The sequence below is a fragment of the Accipiter gentilis genome, chromosome 26 (genome assembly GCF_929443795.1).
Source record: "Accipiter gentilis chromosome 26, bAccGen1.1, whole genome shotgun sequence".
Classification (NCBI taxonomy): domain Eukaryota; kingdom Metazoa; phylum Chordata; class Aves; order Accipitriformes; family Accipitridae; genus Astur; species Astur gentilis.
The window spans coordinates 1,855,463-1,866,900 of NC_064905.1; positions in this window are offsets into that span (position 1 = coordinate 1,855,463).

Below are 11,438 nucleotides of genomic sequence, written 5' to 3' on the forward strand. Positions count from 1 at the left end.
TATTTCTCATCTAGAAACAGGAGCTTTGCAGTGAAGACTATTCCCCAAAGCATCTTCTAAGGCTTTTCCTCACTTAGCAAACATCCCTCACTGCACGGGGCAGGGCAAGCGTGGCGACCCCATCCCCCTTCGGGGTGATTTTACCCAGCAATTCAGGCTTCCCCTGCCTACAGCCCTGCCAGCTTGCCTGCCTTTCCCAAGAGCTGAGGAACCGGGTCGGCTTGAGGGACCTGAGGAAGAGAGGGTGAGAAAGACAGGGAGATGTCCACAGAGGCAACGCTTTCCCCAGTGCTGGGGCAGCAGCGCAGGTGCTGCCTGCCAGATTGCTGCCCGTGGCCTCCACTCAGCTCGCAATTATCTGGGGTAATGGCAGGGGAGGGTGACCCAGATAGCGCGGGGAGGAGGATAATAAGGAAGATGTAAGTGAGGCTTTGGGAATGGGAAATGGGGAGGGGGGGACAAGAGAGAGAGGAGAAGAGCTCCAGGATGAACCCTGAGATGGGAGGTTGACCCGGCACAGCCCAGGATATCCCCGCGGCGCATGTCATCCCTAATCCAGGCAATACACCCCTTGCTAATCTAAAATGTCCCCTCCCGGATCTATGGCCCTGTATGGGTTGGGGTGGAAAAAGGGATAGGCAGAGGACAGGACTGGCAGCAGTGTCTTCCAAACAAAATCTTCCTTACCCAGTGAGCACTCCTTGCTGGGATTAGCAGAGAGGCTCAGAGAAAGCCGTGCTGGAGGGACTGCACATCGCCACACTGCCGTAGAAAGCTCTGCTTGGCTCACAGAAGGGATGCAGCTCTCGGCATGGGGCCATCTGCTGTCCCCAGGGCTGGGTGTCACACAGCTACTGGGACTTTTCTGGAGGGCACCTTGCAGGAGAGCACCTGCAGGTCAGCAAAGAGGGGACCGGGGCTCCCGCCCTTGTGGAGCACCTTTCCTCTTTGCAAAGGGTCCACGCAGCAGTTCTGCGACTCAACCAGCACACACCAAGCGATATCTCATTATAAATCTCTCAGACCTCTCCCATCATCCCTTCTCCACAAAGAGCTGAGGAAGCAGAGGTCTGAGCCAGTGCTCGTCCATCACCACATAGAGGTGTCCCCACGCTGCTGCCACCTGCTCCGGCCACCTTGGCAATCTACTGTGGCCACTTCCCTGGGGGAAATGCCACCTGTTTGCTGCCTCTGGGCTGCAGCTCCTCTCTGTGACTCAGTTTCCCCTCTGGCCCACCCTAGGCTGGGGGAGATCTCGCCTCTCTCCTCTCCAGTTGGGCTTTGAGGCTGATTTTCTGAGTCCAGCAATGAAGAGGTACAAAAGTGGGGACCGCCTGTCCAAGCATGACACTGATGACTTGCTAGAAGTGCAGGGCTCTTCATTTAAAATAAAGGAAGCTGGGAATGGTGTGGGATCAGGCCAGCACTCCCAGATCCCATGGTGGGAGGACAACCCCTGAGTTGCCCCCAGCCAAGAATGCTTGTCCCCAGCCTGGTGGCCAGCCACACTTGAAGTAAAAGCCAAGGGTCTTTGTCCCAGCACAGTGAGCATGTCCTGGTGGTGACATGCCATGGCATGCAGCAAGGGTTCAGGTTCGGCTGGTGCTTGAGTAGACAGGGTCTCATTTGAGGCTTTATTTGGAGGAGTGGAGTCTGCCCCGAGCCTGCAGCAGGTGCAGGAGGAGCAGTCCCGGGGAGGGGAGCTGCAGAAAAGGGACCTTCTGCTGCTGTGAGGGAGTCGCTGGGTGACCTCACATGAGCATTTTGGCCAGGAGGGTGTTTGCTGGCGGAGGAGAGCATCACTCTGGGCACCACCAAAGAGCCAGGGAACCAGACCCAGCAGAGCAGCACCAGCGTTTCCAAGTAATCTGGCCTCACCATCGCATGATATTTTAAGTGGCAGAAAAGAAAATAAAACAGACAAGGGAGGGTGGGAGAGACGATGTGCTGGAGGGAGGGGAGGAGCTGCCCCCCTTCTCTCCCACGCAGCCCCATGGCTTCGGGAGACAGGGTGGGCTGGGGTGATGCTGGTGGGGGGCTGGGTCGCAGGGCTTTTTGCAGGCTGGGTTTCGAAGGGGAGGCTCACTGGTGAAGGGAGCACGATGTCTTCCGTGACAGGCTCAAACGTGACTCAACGTCACCTACTTTCCACCACAACGACTTCTGCTGCTTCTTCTCTGTGCAAATCTGGGGCTTAGAGTGCTTGAAATGTGGCTGTGGAGGGGGGCTAAGGGGAGGACGCCGTGAGGAGGAGGAGGAGGATGTGCTTCTTCCTCCTTTGCTCCCCTCCCAAGCTGTCCCTGAGGGTGCCTCCGCCCTGGGAAAGGGAGCACCGAGAGCCCTGCAAAGCCACTCTTTCATTAATTGAATATTCAATTTTCAAAATAACCTTGAGGAACTAAATGAAGAGGCTGGGAAGAGATAGCTAATTGTCAGCTGCACCTGCTCGGCACACAACCACAAAAATGCTGCTTCTAGCTTCCTTCCAGCCCACTCACACAATTTTATTTTTTTTTCCCCAAGCCGTTACGTCAATGCAGAGGGCACGGCAGCCTTGTAGGGCACAACAAGCACGCAGGGCCCCAGTGAGTGGGGTGCAATAGGGGGACTGGGGCTGTAAAAGCTGGCGAGTGGCTTGCCTGGCCTTGGGTGATGCTTTTTTGAAGGGTGGGGAGAGTGGGGTGGGATGTGCATGGAGATACGGCCCCATGAGGAGTGCAGGCTGCGGTGCATGCGGGTTCTGCATCTTGGGGTGGCCACAGTGCTGCTGCCCACCAGTTTTGGGTGTCCCCGGACTGTGCTGCCCCATGGGGCAGTGTAGGGGGGATGCATCGGGCTGCACGGGCTGGCAGGGACCAGGGTATCCTGCACCCGTACACGGGGGCTGTGCGTGTCCCCATGCCACAGCCCAGACTCTGCAACCAGCATCACCAGGCCAAATCTGGGGCTCTGTGCTTTCGCTTGGCACCTGGCCCCACTCCACGACTGCCCATAGTGCTGATGCTGGCTTCTCCCTCCTTCCTTTGGACATCCCCCTGTTCCTGCACCAGAGCCACAACGTGTGCCTGCCCTCACCCTGGAAAAGCCCTGGCGTGCCTCTGTGCTGGCTGCCCCTGTCCATGCGCCATTTCACCCAGCAGGAGCAGCACCATTTGTTCTTCCTGGGGGTGCTGAGACCCCCAGCCTGGGCGTTCCGGGGCAGAGGGTGTCCTGCACACCCGAGCTGGGAGCTGCAGGTGCAGGCAGCAGCACAGGGCACTTCTGCAGCCACTGCATTGCTGCCTGCCTGCACGAGGGACAGGCAGGGCTCTGCTCCTACCATGGCAGGGAGCAGGCAGCATCCTGCAGGAAGGGACCTCGCCACGGGGGCAGCTGGACTGGGCCATATGCTGCCTTTCACCAGCACTGGCCGGGCCCGTGTCTCCAAATTGCTTGCTGCCTCCACACTTGGCTGCATTAATAATCAGCCGGCTGATGGGGAAGGATTTACCAGCTGTTTTTCATGACTCCATTGGCCTCAGATAAATCAGGGAGGGGGTGTCGCATGGCGTTTGCCAGGGGCCTGATGGATGGTGCCGAGCGAGCGGATCGCTCACACGCTGACACTTACAGACTCTGTCAGGTTGGTGGAGAGCGCAGGATTAATGGCCCCAATCAAGTGGGAAAGAATCGCTGGGGTGGTACCCAGCCCACCCCCCGCTGCAGCAGCATGGCTGTCCCAGCCCAGCCCCACGCAGGGGCTGCCGGCGGGGCCCCCTCCCGTTCCCCAGCCTCCTCGCTGGCCAGACTGGTGCGGGCAGCTCCCCCAGCCCCGGCTGCAGGATGGAGATTAGCTCTAAAGAGCTGAGCACACACAATATTTCCAAAGCAATTGCAAGCAAAGCAAGGAGCAGCTGTGGGCTGAGCAGCCTGCCTCCCTCAATACTGGCAACATCTGGATGCAGCAGCTGCGCCGGCAAGCGAAACCTGTTCAGGGCAAGGGGGAAGGGCACGGGACCCCATCGCTCGGCATGGTGTGTGCTGCCGGGCTGGTGATGAGAAACCTGCCGCCAGCTTCAGGTCTCTGCTTGCAGGATAATTCTCCTGAGGCAGCATCCCCTCCCTGTGCTGTAGGGCAGGGTGCTGGGGGCCCCCCCCTCATGTACCCGCCGCTCTGAGAGGGCACTCGTCCCAATTCCCTGGGGTGTGGGGGTAGCCTTTGCTCTGGGATCGTGGCACATTGCAGAGTGCTGCCCCTGCTCAGCTTGTTTGTGGTCCCTGTTGTGTAAGACCCCCCCTGTGGCTGGGGAGCATGGGTGCCCTAGGAAGGGCTGGGTGCCTCAGTGGGGAGCCCAGATCTGCTCCAACCGATGCTATCTCGGTAGCATTGCTAGAGCTGGAGCATATTTTAAAGGAGAGCTTTCAAGTGAACCAAAACCCAGGGGGGCTGTAGCTCAGGGTTGCAGTTGGCTACTGGGGGCTATGGTAACCCACCCCTGGGAGCAAGGGAGGCCCCAGAAAGCAGGGTCCCCAGGACAGCCCTCCCTGCCCATGGGGGTCTGCCGTCCCCTTGCACTGCTACCTGACCCAGTGCTGACACACACCTCACCGCATGTGCGCTGCCCTGCTGCATACACAGTCCCACTGCACGTACAGCCCCACTGCACACACACAGCCCTGCTGCGCATGCTACAGCCCCAATGCACATGCCCCCCCCCCCCCCCCCCCCCCCCCGAGCACCCCTGGAAACACATAGCAGCAAAAAGATGTGTGCATGCATAGCCCGTGTCACCCTGCCACTGCCCTCAGCACACTCTGCCCACCCAACCCCCCTGTACCACCCACCTTCTGGCTTCATCACGTGAGACTCCGTGGGCCACGTGAGAACCATGGGAGCAGAGGGATGGGGTAAGCATGGTGGCACCAAGGGCCGAGGGCACTCAGCAGCCTTGTTGGCACTCGGTCCCTGGTGCAAGGGAGAGCTCGTGCACGCCAGGGATGCTGTGCAAGCATGCCACTGCAGATGTGACCGCACATCCCGGCCACAGATCTTTTGTGTGAGTGCTGGTGGGACCGTGCAGCAGTGTCAGGTGCCAATGAGGCTCAGCATGTCCTGGAGCACTGCTGGGACCTCCCTGGGCTCTTTCCTCCTGGCCAAGAACACGCGGGAGCTAAGGGCTTTGTTCTGTTAGTGGGAATACTGAGATGTAAGCACTGGGTGCCTGGTGCTACCTCCGCACAGCCATGGGGATGGGCAGAGCAAGCTGCTGGCACACATAGTGCTTCTTCCCTGTCCCTCCACACAGGGCTGGCCTAAGGATGGGGCACTGGGGGGCAGCCCCACTAAGCCCCACTGCTCTTGTGGGGACAGTCCCTTAGAGTCCTGAGGCCAAGCGACCATCTCCTAGTGACAGCCCTCCTGTCCATGCCAGCCATGCCAGGAAACAGCATGGCAGCAGGGCCCAGGCATGCTTCACAGGACTTCCAGCAAACACCTTTTTGAAGCCAAAACAAATGAATTATTCCATTTAATTTGGGGGCATGAGCAGCAGCACAGGCGGCAGTGCTGCCTCTCCCAGCGCAGCAGCTCCCAGCTCCGTGGTTCCCGGTGCCCCGCAGCATCCCGTTCATAGGGCTCGGGGTCAGTGCATGCTGCAAAGACTCTGTCTGTGCCCGTGGGACCTGCCACCCCTCTGGGCTGTGATGATGGCTGCGTGGGTGCAAAGCAGGGCAGGACAGGAGGTGGAGGCGAGCCTTTTGCCCAGCCATCCTGGAGAGGAACGGGGTGCTGCAAGGGGACAGCTTCAAGCAGGCAGCCCCATGCCCACCCATGGGTGTTCAGCTGGGCAGCAGCTCCCCGTGGGGCTGGGGGGACAGGCTGCAGGTCCTCAGTGTCCCCAGCTGTGGGCAGACAGTGCCAGCCCTTGGAGAGATGGGCTGAAGGAGGGCACAGGCTGTGCCCAGGTCAGTGCAGCCTTCCCTGGAGAGGGCAGCCAGGTACACTGCCCAGGTGAGCTCCTGACCAGGCTCACGCCAGGCGGCTTTGATCTCCCTCCCCTGTCTGCTCCAAGTGGATATGCCCAGCTCTAATTGCCGCTGCCTCTTTGCTCTGCACAGGGCCTGGTGAAATATTTACACCGTGCTCCCCTTTGAAGTCTGATGAGATCGCCAGCCCCAGCTCACCACAGCTTGCTCCCCTCTCTGCTCAGCGCTTTGCAGGCACTGAGCTCAGCCCCACTGCAACCATCCCTACTGTTGGGAAGGGCTCATGGCCGGTCCAAGCCATGCTACCCCCCACTGAGCCCACCGGCCTTGCTCCTTGCCTTCCACGCTGCTCAGCCTCCTGGCACGGGGTGAAAAGGATGCCTCGGTGCAACCCAGAGGTTTCTTCCATCCTTGGAGTGATGCCTGGCTGGATGTGCCTGTATCTGCAGACAAGCATCCCTGCTGCATCTCAGTGCTTTCTGTGCTGTGGTCCTCTCATGCCCTCGTCCCATGGTGGCGGCGATCGGCCCCGGGCTCCGCAGCGAGCTGGGAAACACGCAACTGTGTGCTGGCTGGCTGGGGAAGCCGTGGCCCGTGCTGTCAGACCGGCTGCCGCTCCAGCAGCAAGGCTAACAAAGTGGAAAATGGGAGCTCGCTGCGGGTTGCTGAGCTGGAAACGGAGCCACCTCCCGCTCCCTCCGAAGGCAGCGTGGGGGCAGCCCCGGGCAGCGAGCGAGTTGCCGCTCCCTGCCTGCCATGCGTCGCTCTCTGCCCTGGCCATGGCCCATTTGCTGCTGGCTGTGCCGTGAGGTAGCGGCCATCCTTGTCCCTGGAGTGCCACGAAGAGGAAATTTGCTACCAGGAGTGCTCCTGGCGCTGCCGCCCACACCTGAGCGTGGGAACGGGGTCTGACGTGTTCCGGGTGCACCGTCTGTGGTGCAGTGCAGGGGCCGTGCAGCAGACCCTGGATGTGCCTTGCACGTACCGCCACGTGTTGGGCGGCCTCCCTGCTGCAGGGCTGACTGGAAGCAGCGGGAAATCCTCCACCTTCCCTCTCGCCGAGGCACAGGGGGGATTTTGCTGAGCCTGGATGCTCTCTGTGAAAGCCTCACCTCTCTCTTTGCAAAGCCCGATGGTCTTTGCAGAGCCACCAAGCACACACTGACATGGTGCGGACAGGTTTCTCCTGTTTGTTGTGGCTTTGGCTCTGCTTTGGTGCAGGCACCTTTGGGGCTGGCCAGCCATGTCCCCAAGCTCCCCTTTAGCTCCAAGTCCCTGACAGGGCTGTTTCTGCTGAAACACCATCTCCCTCTTCAGCAAGAAGGAAAATTTGGCTCACCAGGAAGCTGGATTTGGCAGATGCCGGCTCTGCCGGCACGGAGACCCTTGCCTTCTCTGGGGGGTCAGTGCTGCCTACAAACATGAGAACCAGCCTCCTCTGCCCTGGGAGCCTCAGTGATGCTCGTCATGGAGGAGGGGGGGAATCTCCCCTGCTTTTGGTTCAGGTCAGAAAACACAAACGGAGACCCTGCCATTTATTCGGGGTGCATTGGCTGTACTTGAGGGCAGTGCTGGTGCAGGGCAGAGGGTGGACATGGCTTCACCAGCCCTCTGGCATGCTGCAATGAGGGGCTCTTCCCATCCTCATCCCACCAGCTCAAGCCTCTAGATTTTGGGGGCTCTCCCAGTACCTCCTTCCAGCCTCCCCTGGGGTGCAGGAGGCTCCTTCCAGCCCTGAATCCCCCCTGGGATGGGAAGGGCATCCTGTGCAGGGTCAGGCATGGAGTGGGAGAGCTGCTAATTGCAGTCCTCTGGCATCTGAGAGGAGCAAAACTCCCTGATTTATGGGTTGGCGGCAATAAAGCTTCGCATCACTGCAAAGGGAATTCACCCGCCTCCAAAACAAGGTTAAATAAATAGCTAATAGGAGCGCTTAGTAATCCTGCAGCACACACACACACGGGGCAGCATTTGCCTTGTGCCACACTCGCAGTGACACGGTGGCACAAGCAGCCGCATCCAGTGTCACTTCACCCCCTCAGTGATGTGCACATGCAGGGATGTACTCACAGCGATGCACCCAGACCCGTGGGGATGCCCGTACACGCAGTGACACCCCCAGTCACATGGGCACCCTGTACCCTGTGCAGGTGGCAGGGGTCCCCCGGTCCCAACGTGCCCACGTGCAGGCAGCAGCAGCCCAGCGTGCTCGCCTTTGGCTTCTTTTAAAAGACCAGCAGTGATGCTTTTGTGAGAGCCCCGTAAGAGCCTGGATTAGCAGTGGCTGGAGATGTTACAGGATGACTGAAAAGCATCTGAAAAGATCCTGCCAGCCACGTGCCGAATGTAATGTCGGGGACGCAGAGCCTCGATGGAGCTGTTCTGCCCGAGGCAAGATGCCGGCTGGTGTCCCGGGGGCGAAGAGCTGAGCAGCAGCACGGTACAGTGCATGGCAGCAGTGGCTCCCAGCTCTGGCTCTGGTTAGCCCCAGCTCTGGACACATCTCCTGGGGATGGGGTGGCGATGGCCCCGGTGCTGTCCCATCCATATGGGGATGAAGTGGGCGGACGCAGGGAAGGATGCAGCCGGGGTTGGCATGCCTCCGCAAATCATCGGCTGCTCGACCCTGCCTGGTGTTACACAGCACCGCCGCTGCCTGCTCGGTGCCTGGGGCTGCAGCAGCAAGATTTTGTGAGAAAAGGAAATTACCTGCACGGTGGGGGGCTTTACAGAGCATCCCAGCCCTACAGCAGCATTGCTGGGGGCAGGGGGGGGGCAACCCTTGAAATCCCTGTCTCCAAGATCAGCTTGGCCAGCTTCAGCCAGCCCCTAGCCCTGGCAGGGGAACACCAGCATGTGCCTGCCAGCAGGACCTGAGGCACCCAGAGGAGCCATCCCAAAGGAAGCAAAAGGTGCCCTGGGGAGATGCCAGCAGGAGAGCATGCAGGGCAGAAAGCCAGGCTGGTGCAGCTGCGCATCGGCAGGGTGCTGGAGGGGGAAGGAGGAGGGCGGCACGCTGTGGCGTGCACCTCCGAGCCGGCTCCGGAGGCCCGGCAAGCATCTCTGCTGGCTGTGCATGAAGAGCTTTCCCATCAGGCTGGGAGCGGTGGCTCATTTTTAGACCTTTTGTTCTCTGTATAAATCCATCTCTGGGAGCGAGCGCAGTCGATTGATTTTGTGCTGCGCTGGTGCTGGCAGCCACCTGCTTGTGCTCCATGAGCAGGGACTCCGCACCCACTGTCGTGCCTGAAAAACCCTCTGGCACCTGGGGAGGTGGCAGGCAGGTGTCGGGGGACTTGTGGGACCTCTGCGCTGGCACCCAAGTGGGCTGGCATGACCTGCAAAGCGGGCTGCTCCCTGGGATGGATAGAAGAGAGGGGAGAGGGGTTGGGAAGGAGGGGTTGAGGGTTTATATGCAGGAATGGGGGTATGGATGATTCCCATATCTGCAGCTGAGCCACACTGTATGGAGAAAGCAAGTGTTTCCCAGCAGAGAGAAGGGAGAAGGGACTAGGAATGACAACTTCCCTGAGCTGAAGCTGGAGACAGGGATCAGCTCCTGGAGCTGGCTGGGAGCTGTGGGCTGGGCAGGGTGGGGATGGAGCTGAGCAATGCAGGAGAGGGACTAAAGGTGACCCATCTGGGCAGGACAAGGATGCTGTCCTCCCTCATCTAGGGCCACCACCCAGCTCAGCATCCAGCTCCCTCCTCCTCTGGCCCCGTGGGTGACGGTACCTGGCGGGCAGCACAAGGCAGGCGAGACCCCAGTGACATTTACACTGCGCAAAAGGCTGTATCAATAAAGGCGGGTGCACGGCTCCGCGGCGAACATCGAGGTGCTGCCGGGGAGCTTTCCCCCCGTAATTGCGGTGTGTTTGCTGCACTCCCGCTTTGCCATGGCAACGCTTTCCTGGCGCGTGAATGTGCCTCGCAGCACATATTGTTTCGGAAAGGTCACCGCCGAGTGTTGGTGGGCTCGGCAGAGTGCGCTGCTTTTATTTCTACATATTTATGAAGGGGGAGATGGAAGGTAATTACAGCCCCTTCTTGAGAATTAATCTCATGATGGACCAGTGTGTTGCTGGGGATGAGCCCTCCAGGGTGGATGTGGGTGGCTGAGCCTGGCTGCAGGCAGACGTTGCGGCTGGGCACAGCGCTGCAGGCAAACCAGGCGCCGTCACACACCGGGCACCAGGCACACAATGGCATGGCAGTGGGGTGCAGCGCTGTGGGGCACCCTGGGGTGTGGGACAGCACGTGGGGCATCATGTGGGATCATGGGGCACTGTGGGTTACCATGGGATGGAGCAGCACGGGGTACCACAGCATGTGGTGTCGTGGGTTACCGTGGGGCAAGGACAGCCACAGGCAGTACCAAACACCAGCCCTGCACTCCCGGCTTGCCTGCAGCTGGGGATTAAAGATGACCCAACACAGCATTGCCTGGATGGGTGGCAGTGCCACGGGTGCCTGTTTCCCCAGGGACCCAGTGACTCCCTCCCTGTCCCCAGGGGTGGACCTGGCAGAGCCTTGGCTCCTGGCACAGGCATTACCAGGGGTGGAGCGGCATTCCTGTGCCTGCTGCCATCCCAGCTCTGCCAAAACAGGACTTGATTAGGCTTGGGAGGGATATCCCAGCCCAAACCAAAGTGTCACCCAGGCTTGGGAGGCAGCCTGCCCCATGCAGGCATGGCTTTGGGTCAGGGAGCTCAGCACCAATCCTGCCAGACTGCTGATGTTCAAGTGCCCATCTGGGGAGGAGGGCAAGGAGAAGAGGCCTGCCTCTCCGCCAAGGTCCTCGCATTCCCTTTTCCAGAATCCCCTCTGTGCCCGCCCCCCCCCCCCACCTCCCTAGCACCGGGGGAGCCTTTGGGGTTAAATATTCAGGAGCACTCGCTGTGCACATTTTGTAAAGATCAAGCGGGCTTCCAGGTCTTCCAGAGTTACTCACAATTCACTTCCCCTGCTGCTGGGGATGCGAGCGCGCGCCTTAATTAGTTTGCAGAATGATACATTTTTAAAGTCATTATTTCTGGACACGTTCAAAGTTACACCATTTACTCTGCTCCAGTTGCGCAGGCAGCCACCCTGGCGTGCTCCCCCCTTCAGGAACCTGCACCCCACCTGGGTGTCATGGCAGAGGGTCACCCCACAGGGATGGGACACGTGGACAGTAAGATGGGGGACATGGCGGGGGGGGGGGGGGGAGAGGGCTGTGGGGATTGTGTAAGGAGGGTTCCCTGAGGGGACGGACACCCCTGTCTCCTCCCTGCCCTGCTGCAGGTCTCTGCATGGCCTGGGGGTCCCTGGGGACACTGATCCCTGTCCTGCCTGGGGCCATGGAGAGATGCTGATCGCTGTCCTGCCTGGGGACATGGGGGCACTGATCCCTGCCCTGCCTGGGGCATGTGGGACATGATCCCTGCCCTGCCTGGGGACACGAGGACTCTGATCTGTGCCCTGCCTGGAGGCAG